Source organism: Patiria miniata, unplaced genomic scaffold (genome assembly GCF_015706575.1).
Source record: "Patiria miniata isolate m_02_andy unplaced genomic scaffold, ASM1570657v1 HiC_scaffold_9, whole genome shotgun sequence".
In the NCBI taxonomy this organism is placed as follows: domain Eukaryota; kingdom Metazoa; phylum Echinodermata; class Asteroidea; order Valvatida; family Asterinidae; genus Patiria; species Patiria miniata.
In genome coordinates this window covers 23168774-23193839 of record NW_024037076.1, presented here as the reverse complement: position 1 = coordinate 23193839, position 25066 = coordinate 23168774, and positions in this window count along the sequence as shown.

Genomic DNA, 25066 nt, shown 5'->3' with positions numbered 1-25066 from the left:
ATTTGTGAGGAACTAACAGTAACACTACAGCCACTAAAATGCAGAACCATTCATGTGATTTGGCGAATAAATAACCAACTGTCCAGAAAGGATTCCTCAGCATGTAATTTATCACTAGTTGGAAAGACAAGATGACAAAAAGGGAGGTAACCTCTCATCATCATGATCTGAGTTTAGACTGATGACATAACAATGGAATCATGACACAATGGTGCGTCCTACCCCATGATTAATGGAAGGAATGCTAACAGGGGTAACGTCCAAGCCGAAGAATAGAGGGGGGCTGACCGGTCCATTTACCTCACATGAAGAACACCATGGGGCTAGTTTGGGGAGGCGGAGTTGGGACACAGGGGCAGTTTGGCGGCTGGGGTCAATTTATAAAGCTTAGAAGCTTTTCAAGTGTCAGCGAGCTAATCTGGGAGCTTTTGTCAACCACAGGGTGCATGTAAATGTCCGGTTTTAGACTCTGGTGGTGGCAAGATGGAAAGGACTGGAGGGAAGAACTTATATTTAGAAGTCTGATGTCTAGACCAATCAGTCAATATTGTCTTATCTATTGACGTAAAAGGGATCTTACCTTGTCTGTAATGCAGACAAACTTATCCCTTGACAGAATTATGCTCATTGTAAAACAGTGAACAAATAAATCATGACAAAGTTTGAAATTCACATCTGCAAACTGATGGCTTTGATGGCATTGAAAATAATTTGTTTGAGAACAGTTTGAACAAGTCTCTTGAAACCAACAAAATTGTTCTGAAAAAATTAACCATGTCAGCATCCTTTTGGTAGAATTCTGCTTTGCTTTGATGACTAGTTCTTTTTTTCAGACCAAGATCATTAATCAAATATTAGAAGAGAAAATCAATTACTGACAGAATTTGGCTTTGCCTAAGCTGACTGATACAGATCTACACTTTCAGACTTTCATCAGATCTTAGTCAATATCCATCCATTGAAATGTTGATCTCTTTACCTCAAACTTATTTGTTCTTCCATCTTCTACCTCAACACTCCTTTTCCAAAATCCCATTTTTGGCATCTGAGCTTCTTTTCTTGAGTGACAAAACCCTCTGCTTGAGCTAAAGCGAGTGTGTTTTGCTAAGTACCTGCGAGTGTCATTGTAAGGCGAGGCTTACCGAGAGGCTACATTGTTTGACCCTAGCACCGACTCCTAAAATGCTTTGAAATCCCAGTAACGTTTTCCTTCCTTTGTGTCTCAAAGCGGCAACCTCTTTGAGAACCGGGAGAGTGAGAGGGGGCTTAGACGGGGGAAAGCGACACAACCTGTTTGAGGTGATCCGTCTCATTTCCATGTTGATAGAGTTATCTTTCTCGCTTTACAAGTCTGGCAGTAATGCTGTATTAAAACCCATCGCGGCAGCGCCCCGATCAAAAGACACAAGGAAATCTCCATTAGGGTTTCCCAGGAACCATTGAATATCGGGGCTAACTGGTCCGTGTAAGTCCTCCATGAGAACCCATTGTCAAAGGGTTACAATTCAGGACTCTGTGACCCACCAACAACGGAGGTAGGAGACCCAGAATGGATAATTAACTCTTGAATTCGAAGTGTCTACCCTGATCATTCTTAGGCCAAAAGGGTGACATCAATGCAGGCTAATCCTCTCCTTTAACCAATATTAGTTCAGTGGGGGATGCCGGCCTCTACATCCTTGGATAAAGTGAGGAGGCAGTCAAGTCTTTAAGAATGGGTTAAAACCAATAAAGAAAGGCGGCAGGCAGATCACTCCAAGCCGCCTCCCGACGTAATGAAGTATTGATTGCCCGTTGAGTTGATTCTTCCTGTTTTCTTTTCATTGAGTTTTGAACGACACACGCAAGATGCGTTTATCAATGTCTACAAGGAGCAGGACAGGAGTCAACAGTTGATTTTTCTTGAAGGAAAAGTCCCTGTTGAGTAATTTAAGACCCTAAATAAATAAACACACAAGTGACTGAAGTAAACTCAAAACTCCAATCACACAGCAAATGAGACAAGACTTCATTATCCCGTCTTGACAACAAACCAATCCCCGTTAGAAATGGAAGTTTGCACAACTCTCCATGACAAATTACATGTACACGATATCATGACAAAGCATAAAGGCAATCCTAGCAAAAACCTAAAAGCAAATTATTCAAAAGCAATTATTCAAATTTACTTACGTCACGTAAATTCACTGGCAGTTTGACAATAGAATTAATATTTCCATTACATTTTAAGTGCAGAAAGCCTGAAATCTTTCAAGCAAGTTCTATCCCACAATCTATCATTCGCGCTATAAATCTCAAACCTTCATCAAAATATAATCTCCCCATCCCAGAAAAAAAATCCGATCCGGATTCACAACCTTGCCAATCCAGTCCAATAAAACTGGCTTTGTTTATTTATTGATTAAATGATCCTGGGGGAACTCTACCACTGATGCTTGAAAACTGCACAGCCCAGGCATTAATATTAGCGAGCTGGGAATAGCACAGATATTTCTTACTCTCAGACTCACAGAGAAATAAAAACCCTTGCAATATTAGCTGTGAGTACCTGGTTGGAATCCTCTGGTGACTTTAAACAGGTGCTAACTAGAGTGGTGTGACCTAGACATGAAGAGGCGATAAATGTTATTGGAAGGAGGGCTGTGGAGGGGTAGGGTGTAACTCCAAGAGTGGATGGACAAGCTATTAGTTCATTACTTTGGCCCTTATGGTTGGTGCTTCTTGACGCAGCTGTAACCAAATGTGCAGAAATAGTCGGATTTGGAGTGTGGGGGAAGGATGCGGCGGTAGGAGCAGGAATAATGAGAACTGAGGAGAAACTGGGAGTGGTGTGGAAACACCTGTGGTTAGCATGAGTGCTTCATTCCTAGCAGGTGGCGCGGAATGGTGTGGTGCGACATAGCTGGATATGTGTGACTTAGCACCTCCTTGTATGCTCGGACCGTGTTGATACACTCCCATCATGGCTCATCACCACAGAATGGTGTCGCTTCCGCAGAGGAAACGTCCAAAGAAATTTACCGCTCAATGATTGAACCACAACAACCCGAGGAGCAGGATGATGAGGACAAAATGTTAACAAAAGCATGCTCATACCGAAATGTCTGAGAATGTGAAGATTTGGGGAGACGGTGTTAAATGATGGGAAATGCGGCAAATCGGCGGGAGCAAGCTGTTATATTGAATCGATGGAACAAAGGATTGGATGTAGGGCTGAGAGCACGCATGACTGGGATCAAAGTGCAGTGGATGTCAGACAGGAGAAAATTGCAGGAAATTATTAGATGATTTGTTATTTTAAGGAATATGTTGGAAATGTTGGCATCAGTCGTGACTACTATAACCGTGGCAGGCACACTCCCAGAGAATTCTCTAACACTTTGGATATGTGTCGTCTATTTTCTTTCAAATTTTAATTAAAGTCTTTGACTGTATGTCAATCTTAAAGATTCACTGAATGACAAATTTACTAAATAAATAATACACAAAATGAAAGTCTGAAAGCAATTTTTGGTGTTCCCAATTATTCAATGGACGCATTTCTATCTTCAAGCATATCACTGAAAGTGCTTCATTTTTAATCCTACGACAACTTGGTAATATATGCCTGTGATTATGAAACATTTTCGCCAAGGGAATAATCTTAACAGATCTCAATTTCCAATCAATTTGTAATCACTTGACATTGGATTCCTTTGCTGGGCAAACACAGTAACTCTAAACTGATCAGTTCTATGCACGTTGGTTTACGCTGCCCTGATGACGAAACTCAAATGGTAATTGGATGTTCCATGATGGCAAAGGATACCGATGCTGCAATCAAATCTACACAATTGTTGCTTTTGAGATTTCATGTCAATTGCTTTTGAATCAATTGCTTTTGAATTTTACCTCAGTACTACACAGATCATTTTCAAATAAAGAAAACAAAATATCCTTCAACTTTATTCCAAAATAATGAAATTCCTATTAATGTATCTGGCGATTAAAGTAGGGAGAAAGTAATCATTAAAAGCTCTCTGTGTTCTTCTTTTTCACCAAACTTTTTTTTCTGATATGAACAAGGATTTTGTATCTGAACAGAGGGACGTGATTTCATCCGATGGACCGTGCAGCACACAAAGGCCCCGTAAGTCTGCTCCGTATTATCTGGCATGGAAGAGTGAGCTTTAGATTGGCAATGTTGCCCGCGGCGGCTGGAAGGGATAATTTCGGTTTGACAATGAAATCACTCCAAGTTGCAGGATTCCTGTCCCGTCCTGCACTTCAATCAGACGGGGTTAGTTGCCTGGCAGAATCTAATCTGTTGATAGTTTCTTAAGGTGTTATCTCATCACTATACTGCGGGATACTGTTAATGGATTTTTAATCACAATACTGGGCCAAATTGAAAATCAGCCCCACGGAACAGGCAAGCATGACCCACAAATAAAAAATGCAGCCCGGTACAACCGCTACGTGACAAAATTCCATCCTGGTCGGATAGATACGCAGAGAGAAAATGATTTGACCAATCCTATTTTGCGGCTTGCATAAACACGGGATCAACATGGCAAGAAGGTAACAGGATTTGAGAGAGTCGTCACAAATGAGTTGCTGAGGGCCTTGCTACGAGGCAGAGTGTGTCCGCTCTGTCATTGAGAAAACACGGAATGAGAGAGGAGAGAGAGAGAGACAAGTGAGTGGAAGGAGCGCTGGCAAGCGAGGAAATCTAAGGCCTGCGGACATTCACAGATGCCGTACTCGTCATCGTTGTATTCACAAGGTGTGCAACCGACGCGTGCGATGACGGCGATAATCTGCACTGATTCGTAGTTTGCCAACAAAGGACTGAGTGTTAATACACACATTGCCTTGTGAACAGGAAATCGCAGATTTGTAGATTTGAAAGGCAAAGGGTTTTGCATTCTTAAAATGGTACCTTGATATTTATCAAATTTCACTGATCTAGAGTCATTTATGTCATAAGTCAAAATACTAACAAAAAGACAAGTCATCCTGTCGATGCCACATAATATATGAACCTGAGTCTTGCTCTACGGTCTAAAACAACTCTATTTTTAATAAGTTAAATGGAAAAATCTCAAACAGCACAATGCCAAAAATCTCATACAGTAATGTGTCATTAATGTACAACAATGTACATGTTGCTACACTCAAGCGTTCACCGATCTATGCATTTGACTTCTCTACCCCTCTCTGGGAAGAAAAAAATACCTCTCCATCTTGATAATCCAGTACATGTACCCCCCATCGCCAATAGAGTGTCTCGCCTAATCCCCTCAAATGCTGCTCCAAATACCCCAGTCAACCCCAACTCCTTAGAAGAACAACCGAGGGTGGAAGACTCCTTGCAAGTGTTGATAACCTTGTCAGTGTGATTGCCTCATTCAGTCATCACTCATAGCTGCGTCTTAAGACGAGGAGAGTTTTATCTCATTCTACTCGGGATCTCCCAACCCTCCTCTCCCTCGTTTATCAGCCAGCAAATGATGGACATTGCTATTATTTAGGTTTCAACAAACAGGATGTCATGGGAAATGATTTACATGGGGACTGGGGAGGGATTGGTACATGAAACGGCCTTCAAGTACAATGTACATGTACTAGAACTGCACAATGTCAATGCCTTAACTATAGTTGCTGTTTCATGTACAAAACAAATAATCTAAACAAAAACAATTTTATGAACAATTTTACAGGACACATCAAGGTGATTGACAGCCTAAAACTGACTCATCTCTTCAGGTTATGAATAGGAAATTTAAATACCAACTTTTTAAGTTGTCAAAAGGATGTTACTTGGTCATGACTGACAATGCATGCCTTTTTTTCACAAGTGATTTTTAAAAAAACAAGTCAAACAAAAATATATGGTGTTAACTCTCTCTTTAACTGGAACAATTCATCATTTTATTTTTGAGGATTTTATTTCTATTAGAAGATCTGTAAAGGGCAATGGTGTTAATGTGGATTGATTGCCCATTTGGAATAGAGCGCGCCAACACCTGCTGGGTATATCAACTCCAGAAGAAGCCAAACCACACTCTCCAAAGATCCAATCCGCAGGGACTGCAAGCAATATAAATCCTAAGCCTATAACTCATACACCAGGTCCTTAACTATTACCCAAACTTTCCTGTTCCTCTTGCTGCTACCCCCCTCTCTTCTTCGCTCCATTCTGAAAGAAGATTAGCGGACGGTTTTGCCTCCGACTTTCTTGATATTCTTTTTTTTGTCGGAGGGATCAAGATTTCTTGACCCCTCCATCTATCACCAACAGTCAAACTAGGTTACGGGGAGTAATCTGAGCAACAGACGGAAGGACTTTTGGTTTTTTGGCTTTTTTTTTTTAGCTCAAAGCTTTTTTTGTGGACACCAAAAATGCCGCTTTGGCCCGCTCGACTTTCTGGGGCACTCTTGTGATAGGCCAGCCTTTGTTTTCATGCAACACCGTGGTAACTAGTACCAGATGTGACATGGAAACTTTCACAATCCCAACATTTTTTTGCTCTTCTAAATGGGATAAAAAGGGACAATCTCAAATATTTCATCCCCCTGGCAAAAGTCTTTTAGTGGTTATATTCAGAACAAATTCAAGGACATTAACTCCTAAAAGAAAAGAAAAACTGTTGGAAGGAACAATTCTACATGCAGTTTTATTTATGTAAGTGGTCAAAGCTTTTCATTGATTGTAGCCGGGTGAGGACAGTGCAGTACCTTGAGGAGGAAATACTGTCTTATTGCAATCAAGTCTCCAAGGAAACAATGCTCGGCCCATCCTTAATGGTTAGACACAATCTCAGGGATTCCAGCAGGTCCAGTACCTGATTCCCCAGACAAATCTGGCCCAATTTGCATCCCATTCCCCCCTCCCTAAAAAAAATAAGAAAAGTTACCAATTGAAAAACGGTTGTCTTCTTAAAATGTGGGTCGCTAGCTTGTCTTGCAAGAAATTGAATAAGTTTCACGTTTCTCTGAGATGGGTCTGCTCAGCTTGTGGGCGTCAATGCCCATTCCTCTGGAGATTTCTCTTCTCCTGTTCAGCCACATTCTTCTCCCCGTTTGCGATTGGGAGAAAGACTGCAAGATATCCAACAAAATTGACCCATAGCAGGGGGCCCACGTTTATAAATAAGAATGGCATTGAAATTCTATGACGAAAATTCACTACCGTTTTAAATTACTGCTACTGTCTGTAAAGTTTTAACTAAAAATGTGCTTCATGAAGTTCTTCATATTTCATGTTACAATAACATGGATATATTTTACGAGGAAAGTGGTATAACTTAAAATCACTCCATATATAACACATTTGCATGATAATAATGAAAAAAGAATGCATGGTGCATTGTAAACCAATAAGGGCACAATAATCAAAATTCATTACTTGTCGGACACAATCTAATGCACATCAAGTATTAATCCCCACGATGCAGATCCAGTTACTCGTCCAGGGAACTCAAAGGTTGTTGCATCTCATCGCCATGGCGATTGGGCGGAGATTGCCTTTGCCACCCATTGGTGTACCTAGGAGCGTCGTAGCACACACTAGATATGAGTTTTGACACCATGATACCCCCTAACCCTAAGGCTTTGGTCCCCCCTGAGAAGCTACGAAGTGAGACTTGTCACAGGACCAAGCTCAGGTTTTCACTGCGCAAGCTTACTCATAATAAATATCCGACCATGTTTCTCTCAAACCTGCAGAATGAATCAATATTTTGAATTTCAGAGATTTGTCAAAGAACAACTTTTTTCCAGTTCTTCTGAAAAGTTCAAAGAGCCAGTTCTCTGCAATTCTAAAAATAAAACCACCAAATTTGACCTCAGAAGGACATTTCTAAAATATCTAACTAAAATCTCAGAAATTGTACACATCTCCAAATTTATGCAGGTTACTCGTTTTCTACAGGCAAACCAATAGTTTGATTCCTTTGTACTTCTATTCCAAAAAACAAATTCCTCATCTGGCTGCGACTTAAGTTCTCATAATCCCTCCTCGAAAATACTCAAAGACAAAAAATCGTGATGAACTCGGAGACCAAATCTGAGAAATTCCCCTGAGGAAAGGAAAACATTGCAGAGTAACACAAGCCGCTGCATTAACACAGCCAATCTTAGATTTCACACATGCTCCAAAATTTCCCCGTGTGGAACTTTACGGGTCGTTCTTGATAGACACATCAAAAGGTGAACATCCAACCAGGCAAACAAGACTCCCGGTTTTGTTTATTTACCAAACTTGAAGAATTTCATGCGTAAAAATATCTCACCCCAGTTCATGGCCTATTGAAACAAAGCATAGTATCTGACTACAGCTAAAAATGGCAGCAGATGAACAGTAAAACTTAACAAGACCCTGGTAATATGTATCGTCTTGTTCAACAGTTGCCAGGGCTTTACAATAACTCAAACAATTTAAGAGGGATCAGCAAGTCAGATATCAATGTTGATTCAACGTTCAAAACAATTTTTGCACCTGTCACAACCAATAAGTGGACACAGACCAGCAAAAGATAGAAGCACTCCACCAAGATTCTACACTTACATGTTTTCCATTTGTTATCTTGTTCCTTTTATGCCTAGAAGTTAAAAAAAAACATAATCCCCTGAAAATTTCTTTGCATGCGTTTAATTTTTTTAATCATTAGAAGGAACACTCATTTGCCTAGAACGGTATGTTTCCCCCAAAAAAGTAAAAATTGTTTCAAGCAATGGGCTATAAGGACCAAACTGAAGAAATCTCAAATCAACAAAGGACTGAAAACAACGATTAAGTGGGAGATTAATTTTAATCATGGTTTAACAACGCGACACTTGAGATGGTTACCCGAGGCCTTCTGTCAAAAATATCTGGTTTGTTCCACAAACCAGATCTTACCTTCCCAAACACCGAAGTGAACAAACTTTCTTCCAAGGACATGTAAATACTTCTGATTAAGGTCAAAAGCAGAAAAAGAAAAAAAAAATCACAATCATCCAATTCTGAATTCAGAGAGCAAATAACTCAGTCAATCAAATGAATAATCATCAGAATAAATAAACAGTCCTAAGCTAAGCCAAACTGTCCCTGAAGTATTGTGCCTCGTTAAGTCGGGCACGGATTGCTGAAGTTCAGTGACACAATACGTACCATCATGCATACCCGATCACCTCAGCACCTCATTTGAACGTGGCACGTACCTACCCAAAACAAATAATTCACCCAATTTATAACCGATGATGATGATTTTTTTTTTTTTATCCTGTAGAGGTGAGATAGATTTATCAAAAATAGTCTTGGGAATTTAATGCTCCTTTTTTAAACACCAATTGCCAAGATCTTCCTATCTGGCGGGCCGTCCTATATTGAGTTATGTATCCCTGATGAGCCCTTTGCATCAACTTTTCCCCGGTAGCCAGCAGGTAATAGCCGGTAGCCTGTCAACATGGACTCACATCAGCCACAGTGTCTTTATCTGTTGCAGCGACTTTTCCCCCTCACCCCCCAAACCACCACCACAACCCTAATGGGATATTAAAATAAATCTCGGCAAAGCCACAGTATAATCTCTTCTCCCACTTCGCCTCGGCCGGACCTTAAGGCAACAAAAATACTCCCTCGAAACTGATGAAAAGCAACTTCTTGATGCCATGCCCTACAAATATCTTAGTACACTGTTCACAACACTGTAGATTGGATCTCTACGCACAAAGAAGGGATATTTGCATCGCGCTGTCTCTCAAACACAGAGGAGGAGAAAAGTACCGGCGTTTTTTTAAAGTGCATGGGCTTTCTGTATCGGGCTGTTAGTAGAGAAGGTTACTATCATTTGATCAGATTTTCAGTCAGGAAGTGCTAGATACATTATTAATCTGAACTTTTATCACTGCACTCCATCTTGCGACTGGATTGTCGCAGTCGGCGCACACAGGTCTTCTGTACTTTTTGAGGAACCTGTTGGGGTTTTTGGTTTTGTTTTATACATGTAGTTGTTTTGGAATGGGATCCTGTGATTGATCCTCTGGGAAGAAGGTCAGCCGTAATTCTGGTAGCTTGTCTTGGGACCGTGTGGGATAATGCTCCAAGATGATGCGATTGTGCTGGTGATTTAGGGCCAGATCCATTAAAGAGGTCGTCTTTACCAAGGTGCACGTAACCAACGTCAATCTCCTGTTTCATTTCCCCTTCACTTGGAGTACCTTATGACAGGCTATGCCCTGGATGCAGGTAACAGGCCTCATATTACGTGTTCTAAACACTGCCGGGGCGGGCAGGGCACTCGGCAACCGTTGTCGAGGCAACTCCTCCCTGCACTTTGACGATGCCCTGATCTGACATCCAGAAACCCCTCGGAGACCGACCCCACGGAATTATTTAGCAGTTTGGAGATCTGGCAACCCTCTAGTGCAATCAGTACCCGGCTTCCATACAGATCACAAGAGACAATCCCAATATCCCACATCAAGTCTTCTCCTGACTGCGTCCCACTACCACCAAGAAAACCAATCACGGGGGCCGGGATAATGACAGGAAAAGCCGAGTGAAACGAGAAACCCTCTGATTAAAAATTCAACACCAATATCACCGGGCCCCAGGTCTAGTCCAACCCAACGTCAAATTAGAATGCAGTCAGGAGCAGTCGCTGGATATTATTAACTAATTCCTCTGATGAACCCTCAGGCCAGTTTAAACAACTGACCATCGTTCATGGGTGTCACACCAAACCCCAAGATTACTTTTTTTTTCCCAGAAGACCAGGCGGTGTCCATCTATCAAGGCAATACTCCATGCCATTGGAGGTAAGGAATTTGTGACACTAGGTCAAGCTGAACCGGTCGGTACTTTGGTGTTGGGGTCAGAGACTTTTGAAACAACGTCAGCTTCGTAACTCCCATGATCCCTCTAGTTTTACGCCTCAGTTAGAAATGACTGTCCTGGGACGTGTGTGGTCAAAAGAGACATCAACGCGGACGATAACTACGTTTGAGCTTTGACAAAATTGGAATTCTGGTGTTGATTAGGAAAAGTTATGTGCGCCATTTAAGACTCACCAAGTGTAAGAAATGATTTGAGTCTCGTTTTTTCCATCCAAACTTTTGGGAAAGTAAAAGAAAGTTTCTATACAAATACTTTTTAAAGGCCAACACTGACAAATTTTGACTACATCACTGAATTCTAAACCGCCAAATAAATTCCACCCTTGTGAAAAAAATTCCTTAATTTGAACGATCTTCTTCTCTTGAAAACAGAGCCAAGAAATTTAATCTCTCATCAGAATGTATGTGAAGCTTTTTAATTTAATTTCCCAAAGCATGCTTGATGCAGTAAAAACAAAGCATCTTACTAAAAACGTGAGAGTGTCGTATAACTTCCAAACCAGCTATGAAATTGTACTCGGTCTCATTTCAGAAATGTGCGACCGAGCGCAATAATGGCCCAAGCATGATCGGGAAACAGTGAATTTAATGAAAACAAATACATAAAGTAATAGGAAACCACAGGAAACCCCAAAGTCCCCAAACAATATGCCGCACTTTCTCTCCTACAGTTTGCAAACAATTTTTTTTCTTCCTTTCCATCTCCGTCGTCTTTCCTCAAACCAATTCAGACTTTGGTTACAGATTTTCAAATAAAGCCAGAATGGAAAAGGGAGGAACAAAATGCACGCCGACAGTTCACTGATCGCGCAGTGTGTTAACAAATGTAAATTTGCCGGAGATAGGCAGATACAGATGTGTTAAGGCCTCATTATACCTTGGGTCAATATTGTCGCAATATGCAAAAGAACCGTCGCTGAATATTTAACTCCTTTTTTTTTTTCTCCTTTGGCTACAAATGCAGGACTCGGATCCAGAGGTAAATAGAGTCTCAATACAGCATTGTGTGTCTGTATTCGGTTCAATGCATACAGCTGAACATGCAATTTTGAGGCACAAAACTTGTTTGTATTAAGTGCCAACTTTAGAGTACTTTTCTTTACAAAGTCTGCCAAGTCTGATAATCCAATGATTTTAACATTGATTGCACTGCAGCTTTCTAAAATGGGACTGAGAAAGTTGTGTTATATTCTTGCAGGTGACACTCATGCAGGCCGTTACAATTTGATGCAACAAAAGAAAATTGTACTTTTTGGTTTCCCTCTAAAAAGCTCAAAACAATCACAGCTTCTGCCACAAAAATCACATTTAAAACACTATCTAATGTACATGTATTGTCAAAGACAAATTGACCAATAGCACGCTGGCAAACTTGTCTGGTGCCCTGACCTCACTTGACTCCTTTTGACCTTTTAATTGCATGTCTATACATGAGGATTATCTCATTACACGTAACTGACTCTGGCCTATAACTGTTAATTTGTGGCTTAGTGGTTCCTGTCTTTACTTAAGAGAGTTTTCGGTGATTCATCGCTTAGTAAACTTGCACTGACAGATATTGAACAGTAAATCCTTTTATAATCAAATCATTCTCATGCTTAAACCCCACCCCCAATCACTCCACTCTCGAAAACCTACAATAAAGATGAAAACTACAAAATAAAACTAACAATACACTTCCTCTTTGAAACGGAATGAATCGTGACTATGAATGGTTAAAAATTACAACAAATTTAAATAATGTAAAGTCCTGAATTAATTCCCCGTGCAAAATACTGTGAATCCTAAAAGTTGGGTTATTTTCCCCATTTTTCTTTGATGGAAAATGTCATTTTATTTCCTATGCTTCTGCAACTTCTACCAAACAATTGGATTTTCAGAACACATTGTAATGTTAGATCAATAATCCAAAGTTTTAGGCCATCCAACTTAACCCAGTCCCTGTGCAAACTTTCAATTACAAAGACTTGTAAAGATTCTGAAATACATGTCTCTCAGCTGTACGATTCTTTTATAAGTACAGGTCATGAAATGGCCTAGTGTTTATGGATAGTTGGCATGGGCCAAAACACAAACATCAATGCTGCAAAAAAACTCTGTTATGTTGGCCGGAAATTCTTGGTCTAGATCAGAGACATAAGTAGGGCAAGGCAGAGAGACACCAACAACATCAGCTGTTGGGTTGCCGAACAGGACGGAGGGAAGTGTGAATGAAAACTGTGTTAATCGACTCAAGGATGGCAATCTCCTGACATGACTTCTGAGTTGGGTTGAGATGACAATATTAACAGAAACATCTTGGGAGATCACACACTGAGGTTTCTTACATCAAGTTGCAATCTTGCTCACACTTTTGAGAAGGTTAGGGTGAATATAACTTTGAAAAGGATGGGATAATGAGAGTGCAAATCAGATACAGGATTTGATGTTCATAAAGAATCAAGACAGCGATGAAAAGAAATCTTAGCTTTGCACTTTAATTGAAAATTAAGCTGTTTCATTTTATTAATTTGTTGAGGCTTTGGGTGGGGTAGGCTTAGGCCTGAGGGGTACTTCCAATTAGGTGCATAGGTAACTGGATTGGCTAATTTCCCCTGGCATTAAGGAAATGACAAAATTGAGGAATGATTCACTTGGATTGACTCAAGTTCCACACACTGTAAAAATATGATTTCAGATAAAAAATCTGAGGGTCTCTGGTTAGCTGTCAACTCTACGTGACATCACGGGCCAAGCAAGCTGAATGCACGTCAGTTTTTCATTTTATGATGGCGGCTGTTTTGTGTCTTGGAAGGAGGTGAAGGCTGTGTCATCAGAAATGCCTCCACAAAGACTGTCAGTGGACAGAAGATATTTGTCATAGCGACATCATAAATCTTCAATTCTAGGGATGCTCCTTCAGTGAGGTTGTGTTTGGAGAACTTATCGCCATTACATTGCAGAATAGAGCAATTTGTAGGATTACAGCTTAATCTTCCATGATTGTTAGATAAAAGATAAATTGAGGGTGGGCACTAATCAGAAAATTATGGTTTCAAGGTGATTAAACTGCTTTTTCATGGTGATTATTTTCAAGAATTTTGAAAGTCATGATTGAGATAATTTTAAAGCATGTTAGTTGTTACTCCACTATTTTTAAGAGGGAAATGTGCAAAGCACAAGAGTAGCTCAAATTTCATTCAAAATTAGCAAAGAATCCTTTAACTATTTTACAATTCACAGACTTTGCCAAGGGATATTATCAAACAGAATCCTTGAAAGTCAAGCTGTGTAAGTATTAGTATCTGGTAAAATGTTAATCAGGAGTCAGAATCAATATCAAGAATCTACGGCTGGAGACAGAGAGACAGGAGAAATCATAAAATACTGTCTTGGAGAAGTAGCTGAGTGATTTGGCCCATTACTGAACCTCTCACACGCTGGAGTATAAATCATCACCCCACTTGCCCTGTCTTTGAAAAAAAAAGTAGTAGGCCCAGATTTTTTTCTATGGTTGGATAGAGAGGTTTGTCATTCTATACAGAGTGTGGCTAGAATCTCTTTGAATTTAGGCTAATTGAGATAAGATCATGGGTGGAATGTAGGCCACACTGCCTGGTAACCGGTCAACCTTTCCGCTTTGGAAACGTGATCCGTAGAAAAATGCTTTTTGCCGCTTTCTTTTGCTGGCACCGCGGGGCTGGGGCCAGAGCACCAAGAGCTGTGAGGTAGAGATCAAGGTATGATGATGAGTTGGAGTGGGATTGTCAGGGTCCGGGGGAAGAGAAAACTCTTCCATCTGTTAGACATTATGAGCCCATGCAGCAGGATGCAACCAGGGAATAAGCTGAGAGTCAATTGCTCAAGTTATCGACTTGACTGCTCTGGCTCCACAAGACCCAAAAAATGGACCAAAGCTCCTGCCAAAATTTGTCAGTGGTGATCTATGAGAGGTGATTATTGTCACCAAAAAAAATGTGGACCAGACAAAACTGGAGTGAGAGGGGGGAAGGTCAGTCTCTTGGTCCCTTGATGCTCTCAGTTGATGTCCTGGTCTTTGTCTTAGATTATACCAAGGAGCCATTTTTCAAACCTGACTCATCTTTGCATGTGGTTTGAATTCTCCAGTAAATGCATACCTCATTGTTAAAGAATTGGTTGGAGTTGAAGCGTCATTGGGCACCTGACTGTTGCTATACATCATTGCCAGGTTTGAATGCCAACATCATGCTGAATGCCAGATGAATCGTTGGCAGGGAATATTTTGAAAGTAATCACACCTGACAGGGGGGAAAAAAAATCGGCCAAATGGACCGAACAAAAAGTAGCCTTGAAGATAAGATGGACAGCACGTCATTCATGGTTTTTATCAAAGATTGTATTAAACAGGGTGTTGGGGACCAAGATGTAATCATTTGTTGACTGTGAATACACTCATAAATCTGGAATGGATTCTTGGTAACTAATAGGAAAATAGTAAGTTGCATTTCAATTTATGGCCCACCATTGATTTTGAAAGCGGCTGTTTTGTTGGATGTAAACAATCTGAGGACTTTTTGTAGGAAATGAAATCTGATTCAGAAATATTTCAATGGACACCAAGGTTTGCATAACCTGGGGCAAGTGAGTATAAGTTTCAGGGGAGTGACAAATAATGCATCATAAAGTACGCTTTTCTTGTCTTTTTGTTTTCTTCAATGTTACTCTCTACTTCTCTATCCTCTCCAAAGAGATTCTTCCACATGGTGTACCGCAAACCCTCACTAGTTTACACTACCGCCATGCAAAGTTTTAAATCTTATTTACTCTCTACTTGTTGAAATTCCAGCAAAGGACTTGTGGAAATCTACTTCTTCCCAGGGTTCACCAAGTACAAGAATTGCCAGATTATAGCTGAGCCGCCAAAAACCCCAGCAAACCAGCCGAGAAAATTAGCCTAGAAATCAACAGCAGCCAATATCACAAATCACTCTCCAAAAGATCCAAATTTAGCTGCTAAAACGGCTCAAAAAGAGAGCGTCCCCATGGGAGGGTTTGGGGTCACGACCCCGTGACCTACGGGTCATCCGCAAGAGGTAGTTACAGCTCTGTTGTTGGTGATGGGGAGCTGAGGAGCCAGGGAGCCAAGCAGACCCTGGGGAGAACCCTGCTAGGATTCCTTAAGGATTACGTCTGCCCTCCTTGGGGTAGCTGACTACCCTAAAGGTTCACTCCTCTAGGGCTTTGCGACCCACAAATTGAGCCTACATTTCGCTAGGGTCGAGTGGAGGATTCCTAGGAGGATTAGCTAGGTTGTTGAGGTGATGGAGAATGGAGCAATGTTCGGTATCCATGAAAACTAGGATGGGTATGATTTGGGAAGCCAGTATAAATGCCTTTGACCCCACGTCTTGTTATGTCAAGTGTTTCTATACTGGTAGTCTGTTAGCCAACAGACATTAAGCATGGCATACCAAGCATTACAACCTTGGACTCACAAAGCTGCCTTGGCACCATTTTGATGTGTAGCACCTGGGGAAGAGTCTGAGATATACTACTTGCCTGCCGTGGATCCAGAGAAACTGAAACTAGAGACTTGAAGATGATTAATGAGCGGCAGAAATAATAAAAGAAAACAGTTTTTGTGAGTAAGCAGAATCCACAGAATAAATCAATTGATGTGAAGTTCTAGGTCCTTCCTGGCAAGTTTTTTATTCTTAGTATTCTGTCGCAGCAAACAAGCTTGTTGCCAGACTTGGATTGACTAAGTCTGCCAATTTTTCCTCGAAAAACTTAAGAAAGATCTCTGTTTAACAGAAGCAATAAACTACCAAGTCTTTTTTTTTTTAATTTGGCCTCAACCAATCAGCATCAGCAAGCTATGGGTCATTAATTTCCATGGTTTCTGACCTCATCAGTCGGAGATTTCCAACGACAAAAGTTTTACGGAGAACCCTTGTATACGGATTTGAGTTTGCTGGGCATGTATGTTGCAGTGTATGATTTATGTGGCCGGCGTGGTTATTAGGAACTGCCCTCCAAAAAAGCAGTTAGAAAAATGTACAAGCAATATCCACAACTATTACTAACCGTTGATGGGGCATGGGGGAATACTTTGCATTAGCGTTGCCATGGCAAAGGCTATTTACTGGGAGCTAACTGCTTATGCTGCCTGTTAAGTACACTGTTTACATATTGAATAGGCTGAGTTTCATCAGTAAATTAGTGGTAATATTGACCGGCCTGAAATTGAATTTTTCTCACAATGGGGTACTTTGGAACCTGATGAAATTACATTGCTAACCAAATTATTCCAGCGGTTTCATTGGAAATATTTGGGTCCCATGGTAGCTTTATTTGATTCACTTTGAAAAAAATTGTCTTTTGTTTTAACAAATTTCAACAAATCCATTTTTTTTATATTGAAAAGAGCTGGGGAAGTGGATCTGGGTCACTATGCAACTGCTTTTTGTCAAGCTAACGGTAAATTTTTGACGGCAAATGGATAAAGTATTTAACAGAAAATTGTGATGACAAGTATCACACCTCCGGGTTTGTGTCAAACTAGTTACGCCAGAAAAATTAGGCCATGTGTGATGTAAACCACCCAACGGACGGACAATGTACAATCATTGAGGGCAGGGAGATTTAAGGAATAGTGTGCCTAGGGGTGACCCCCTTCCCCCCTTCCCAGACTGGGAGGATTAAGGCTATGCATCTTCACACCCATAAATTATGTCAGGTCGGCCATTTTGCCCAGTCACTCTCTGAGGCATGACAAAGACAAGGCGGTGCTGGACATTTGTCTCCAATTACCTGTGAATCTCTGCCCTGAAATTCAATTACACCCACAATTTCCACCAGACCTTCACATCAGGCCGAGCTCAAAGTACAAAAAAATTGTGAAATTCATGGTTCGTTTGTGGTTTTCTAACCATCTAAAAACGGTTACACCACCACCATATGGAATTAATTGGTTTGTAATACAAAGGGTATATGAATGCTACATAAGGGCATGTATACTGTATGTAGACTTGGGTGCAACTGTACTAGTACTGTGGGTCCTAGCTCTATGATATACATACAAGGCAGTATCAATGCTTAAGGATACAATAAAGAGAAATCAAAACAGTCTTAAATCCTAAATGCTTTCACACTCAACGCTTAAACCCACAGGCTGGCTGGCAACAAAAATAGTACAGTGCACACCAGCCAGTCAAGCCAGTCAGATCGGCTGCAAATCCCCAAGTCTTTTCCTTGCTAATTACTCGGCCTTTGGAAAAGTACACTTGAGGTGTGGACCCCTGGGTCCTGTACAGCTGTGCTGGGGGTTCTCCGCTGTAATCACCGCTAATGCCAAACATCACACTTAGGATCAATCTTTATTGATTTCATACTAGGGCCAGAAGCCTCCATTAGCAGCAACAACTAAACACAGTCAAGCGGTAGTCTGTCTGTGAAGAGGACTGGCTGGCTGGATGCGGGTAAGGATGGCTAAGGAGGATGTTACCAAGGGAGGGAGGGATGGATGAATGGATGCGGGGAAAAGGAATGTCATCGGCAATGACTGACAGACCATGGCAGGTTTTTTCTTCAAGTTTTCTGTCCTAGTAAATGGATGTCGGAGCAAAGATGAGAGGCGGGGATAGGGGCTTTTGTTGGCTGCACTTTGGCGAGGGCATCTGCTCGGCATCTTCACTGGAGATGGACAAGTAACAAGATGATAATTGGATATCTCAAGGATGTGCATCTTGGAGTGATGGCATTGTTGACAACCTTTGGTCCAAACAAATTAAGAGTTCATCTGGGATTAGTTGGAGGAGGAGGGGGGGGGAGAGGAGTGTTGGTTACAATAGATCTTGCTACTGTGTTGATATTTGCAAAGAGATGACAAGTGCTAATGGGTATTCCCATGGCAACCAGTAACAAGTGTTTCAAAATTTAACTTTTAAAAAAATTAACAAAAAAATAATCCAAAACCATTGCAAGATGTACAAGTACATGTACTAAATTCAGATTATTAAACCCATGTTTTATAGAAGTGCACTAAAATATCCCATTTTCACAATAACTAACATTACAATGCATGAACACGGACACCCAGAAATTCAGCGTGTCATACCGGTACCTCAATTCTGTGAAATTGTCACAAAAACTTCACTGCCCACTCCACCAGTATTACATCCATTACCAAGTGTTTTACACCACTGATCATGAGTAATTCACAGTGCCATCACACCATTTAGTATTAATTGGCGTCTAGGGTTTTCCCTCTGTCAAATTGTTAGTGGGATCTTGACGGCATTTAACACAGTTGGTGGCTTATTTCTAAATATTGTGTCTCTGTGGAGGTTGAACCACAACTCGGCAAGCATTCATCCGCACTTGCCAGCAAAATGCCACAAAGTGTTAGAGTGAAAATTTACTTCAACCACAGTTTTTTTTAACCTTTGTCTAACTTCTCAGTTCTTGAGACCCTTGTGCTCAGAATACGTAGATACATTTACAAGAAATCTTAAGAATATTAACTACAAGAGGGGGTTTTATTTTTGATTTTCCAATTGAGTTTGACAATTTTCAACTCGCCTGCTTGCATAGTTATGCGACAGAACGTCTGAAACAAAGTTTTACAATCCAACCAGACTTTAGGAAACTACAACATTATTAAACTAATAAATCCCCCCCCCCCTTCACGTCCAATGTTTATTAAAGATTAAAGAGTTATACAACCCATAAGAGCATCAAAAGCAACAATTCAACCCAAATTGGAGAAAGTCAAGCGGTTTTTTTTGCACAACAGACTTTCCGCCGGACTCTGGGCACGAAATATATCAAATGTTGGCTAGAGTTAAGCCGACAGCTTCAGCCCAAGATGAAGTTAAATCTCAGCCCCAGGGGTAAGAAGTTGCTCCCACCAACCCTGGGGTAAAGGTTGTCAACCTATGGGTGGCTTGGCTTCTCATGCTCCCCCTAGACTGGTGGCCCGGGGAGCCGAAAGAAGGAAAGACACACGCTCACCCTCAGAGCAAGGTGATTTTCCCATCATCAGAAAGCTGGCTGTATCTTCTTAACGCCGAGGAAATCATGTGTAAAGGATTCAATTTGGTGTATAATTGGAGTTTGGAGAGGGTCGGACTAGCCCAGTCATAGCAGAGGATTGTCTCTCCTCAATGCTCAATCCCAAGAGATGATGGGCAAAATGGAAGTGAGAAATCACCCACAAAACTACACCCAGCAATCATACCACGTCAAGAAATATTCTTAATTCTAGCAGACTCTATTCTTCTTAAAAACACACCCATATAACCCAGGAAACAGTTGGGTTAAAATAGACTCTGAGTGTGCAGTTTTCATCACAACTACCAGCAGGGTGTGTTTGTTTATTGGGCGTAGAAGACTTTTTAATTACTACTAATTTAACACCCAATAACCATCAACTTTAACACACAGTGTGACTGTTTTTTGTTTCTCCAAAAACCATGAAACAATCTTTGAGGGTACACTGCACATCTCCCAAAATCTATTGATGAGCTCTTGGTGACCATACAGTACATCAAAAGGGAATTATGATTTTTTTTTAACAACTGTGTTCAATTTTCCACTTGTCCTGTGTTATCAAAAGTGTCTATAAGTTCCTTCCTCCATGCTACAAGAACACAAAACTGGTCAATCTTCCTGAAAAAGCCCAGCCAGGCACATTGGGCAGTTGACAACAATCTCACTACTGTGGTGTAAAAATGTCACATCTCAAAGTGTTTTTATGACCACTCCACCTGCACAAGACACTTCTTCCAAACACCCAATAAATTAATTACAGCTTGGAAAAAGGAACTAGCCAGCTCAATGGACTATTAATCTAACATAGCCGTATCCAATTACACAACTAATATGAATGTGTAAACAAGTGGTAAGAAAGTAGCATAGCTGTAGGCAACGGCCTTGTCTAGTCTAAATTCCAGACATACTGGAGTGATGATAACTACTGGTAGGTGTCCAGAATTTCTTCTTGCTTTCTTTCTTTTTTTCTAGACTATAGCATGAGGAAATGAAAATCTATACATGTGTTTCCTCAAGTACGAATTGGGAAGCCTGTTTTCTTTTTTAAAAGAACTGTTTTCATTTTTTTCATAACGGTTCAACCTGCAGCTCACACATTGACACGTACCGGTCTTCTGTTTCAAGGTTACATCAAATTGTATTTGTATCACAAAATGAAAAGGTTTACATTACATTTTTTCTTTCAGTCTTAACAAATAAAAGACTTACGGACTGTTTCAGTGCTACCCTTTAACTCTAGAGATCAATGCTCTAAGGCAATGCAGCATTTTCAAGCTTCAAAACTCTGATGATATTGGTTTTTGAAGGCAACACATCCATTAGAAGTGACCTAAGCCATGGTTGATGATGATATATAGGCACTACAGGTCAGGCAGAAAATAAAAACCTTCTGTTGCCAACAGCGGCCCATTTTCTTTCCCATTCCTTCGCCCCAACCGAATTCCACATTTACTCTTTCTTAAATGGGATTTTTGACTTTCTGACCTCGGTGTTGACTGGTTTTTAACAACAGTATGAACCAGACAGCATAAAAAATGTTCATGAGAGCAAGCGCTGATTCAGATATTTTGTCCGGGATGTCAACTTTGGTTTTTATACTCGGATGGAGGGAACAATAAAACATGTTATGTTAACATGAACATAAATGATGACTGGTGTTAGGCGGTTGTTTATAAACCCTTAGAACCACTTTAAATCCAGAAATGTGAAACTGATGAAAAGTTGATTTGTTAGCTCCCATGTACATTAATCACATTGGTTTTGTTTTTGTATTTTTAGCTTTTTTTTAATGTTTCCTATAGCAGCATTTTTTTTCCGACCTGACAAATTACAAACTATGCTTGGCTTTAACTCTGATGACGTGCTTGGACAATTTTGGTAATATTTCTCGCTGAATATTTCCTGAGTTCCACTCGACTTGCAAGTTGGGTTTTATTCTTGACAGCTTCGACTGTTGAATCGGAACCAAATTCCAATATGAAACTGCAACATGATAGTCATTCTTAGCCCCGAGATCAAAGTCGAGGGATAATTTGTTTCATTACCAGCCAAAACAAAGGGAGGGTTCTTATTAAAATGGATCCATAGTCGGTAGGTTTGATCCCCTAGAGGTCGGACCCCAGAAGCAAGTACTTACACGCTTGACTTGCAAGAGGGTCAATGCTTCTTGATCTTGCAGTCGGCTAAGACCTGAAACCAATCAAATAACGAGTAGTCCCCACTTTCTTTGTGGTCGGTTCGGTCCCCGCTTTGCAAAGTGACGTTTCTGGGACAGGTCAATTGAACTCCTCTCACAAAGCCGAACTTGGGCCCCCAGGCCTCCCAACTTTGGATACCTCAATCTCCTTGCTGCGGGGCACCACCGATTGCCAATGAGAAATGAATTAAATTCTCCAAGAGAGAGAGAGAGAGAGAGCGGCGCTTCTCTTTTCAGCCGGATCACAGAGTCATTAGGATTTTGTCCGTATCATAACGCGACGAGACTTTAGAAACCCGGCTTGTTTTCCAGAAATTAAAAACGTCATTTCTGAGCAATAAGCAAATTAACCAGTCATGGAAGGGGAAAGTGTGGCTGATTAACACCTATAGGCTATGTGTAATTACCAGTGCTCTAGGAGACTTCGTCTTGACTTGTGCTTGGGACTGGATGGCAAGGAAATTAACAAATTAAAACAGTCTAGCTTTGTCGCTCGGCATCTTCTGTATCAAGTGCAATCAATACAGAGATGCTTGGGGGCAAGAGTCGGCCATCAAAAGCCATTGTACTCCTCAGAGCTACTCCTGAGATTACAAGTCTTAATGACGTCTTGAAATTGTCGGACCGTCTTCTTCAAAAAAAGAGAGGTACAGATGAGAAATACAGACATGAAGCTGATGTTTAGTTGGATGTAGTAGATGAAGAAAAAAATCCCACTCTGATTCATCGAAGCAATCTGGAAATTGTGCACATGCAGAAAGTGTTCAGATACATTCAAGTGTGAAAGATCTTTACAAAAAGGACAAGTTTCATCAATTCGTCCCTCTGGTCTATACCTTCATTCCAAATTCATGGCAATAGTTAACAGTTTGTTAAAGCAAACCAATTTTTTTTTTTAAATCACAATCTTTATCATTTGAAATCAGATCTCATGCTACAGTGTTATTACCATGGATAGAAAGCCAAAATGTGGAAATTAGCAATTAATTTATTTGACTTCAACTCAAATTTGGATATTTTTGAACCTTTTTGTAGCTACCTCGTGTTTTACATGTAACTCTCCATTTAGAGACTTTCAAAGACAGTTTGAATGAAGATTTGTCCACAGGTTCCAGAGGCCACATCAAAGCAGGAAATAATGTAACCTCTGAGCCTCTCATGTGGTTTATGAGGTCTGTATGTGAACACAATGCTTACAGTGTTAACTCACTTGGTGCCTTCTTAACCATTTGGTGCAGTATTCCGCAATCATCCAAGGGTCAACACTTTGCCAACAAAACGTGACTTAACAATCACCCCATTGCCTTTCACCTCACAAGTTAAGTAGGTTCTGCAAACCCTAGCCCCCTGTCTCACCTCCCCCCCCCCCCCCCCCCTGATTGGGTATGCACCCTCTCATTTTAGTCTTCAGCCAACAGGTTTACACTGCACACCCCCACGTGAAACAGAGACGAACTCCGCCATAGAACCAGTCTGTTTTAACAGTGTTGCGTTCCCCCAAAGTGTGCACTTTCCGTCAACGGGACCGGAAGTTTTACAGATGAACACATGCACCATTTGCAGCGGCTTCGAGGAACAGCGAAGGTGAAGGATATCAGTTAGCCCAGTACTACGTGTTGGTTTCTATAGAGAGGCCAGGCCAAGACATTGGAGGTCCGAGGAGTGTGGGAGGAAAACCGAGAATTAATTTCCCTAGCTTTTGGTGAATTCGGGTAATCTTTCATCAGGGCAATGGGGAGAGTGAGTACTCAGTCAACATTGACTCAGGCACATCACAATATGAGAACAGCGACCAAGACGGGGCCTGGGCTTGATAGCATATCAATGGCCAGACCACTCTAACTCCTACTAACCAGCATATCATCATCATATTAACCTCTTCATTCCAGCCAGTCTTCTATTCACACTCTTCTTCTAATTTTCAAGAGCACCGTCTCTTTTTATGTCAAAATCCTCCCACAATCATTGTATGTAAAACTCAATTCTAAATCATGACACTGCTACCTAAATCTTTAGACATGATGCAACATTTCTTTGGACTTTGTTGATCAGAAAGGTGAAAACCAAACAACATTGGCTGCTTGATTTTGTTAAATTTGAAAGCAAATTCTGGATATCATTGGCTCCAGAAGAAATGTTGTTCCTAGTAACATATTGGATACCGATTAATTTGATGATGACCAAATTTACAATTACAATGTATATTAATTTGAAACAAATCTGACATCTTATAAAATCATTTCAACAGATATTGATATTTTGGTAAAAAGAAATAGATACACCCATTCAGTGGGTGTGAGTTCTAAAATTTCAGACCGAATACTGGAAAATAAGACCAAATATAGTAACTAAAAAGACCTAGAAAAAATATTGAAACTGAACTCAGAAAGTCAAAAGATATTGTGGCCTATTACTACAAATGATACTTCCTGCAGATGCAATTCATCTAATTGTTAAAAGAAGCGAAGAAAAGCTGACCGGGAAGAAAGCGTATGTGAGAGGCAAGCCCCCTAAAGATAACAAATATCTAAAAATTGGTTATAATGCCAGTCGTGGACACGATGGGATCGGCTGAGAGGAGTGCAGATGAGCCACTTTGTGTCAACATGCCTTGATATCATATTCAACAAATGAACTACACCATCTCCACGCTAATGAAAAGGCTGCCATGCGTGGATACCTTGTTTATTCAGCGAAGAGGATGCTTGCATTGGCAGAATGTTGGGGGGTTTTTTTGAGGGGTTGAGGCGCGTGATAAATGACTTGTGAATCTTGGGAAGGCAGCACTTGCTTATTAATAGGCAAGAATCAGATTTTATAAAAGGTCGGAAAGCAAAGGCAATTATCAGGGTTTGTTATGATTGCTGAGACAATGACGCAATTGGTGGTGTTGTATTGAGGAAACAGTAGGAAATACACAAACCACGAAAGAAAAATTATCAATTCATGTACGCAGCATTTCAAAATGATAATTATGTGATTTAGGATGAA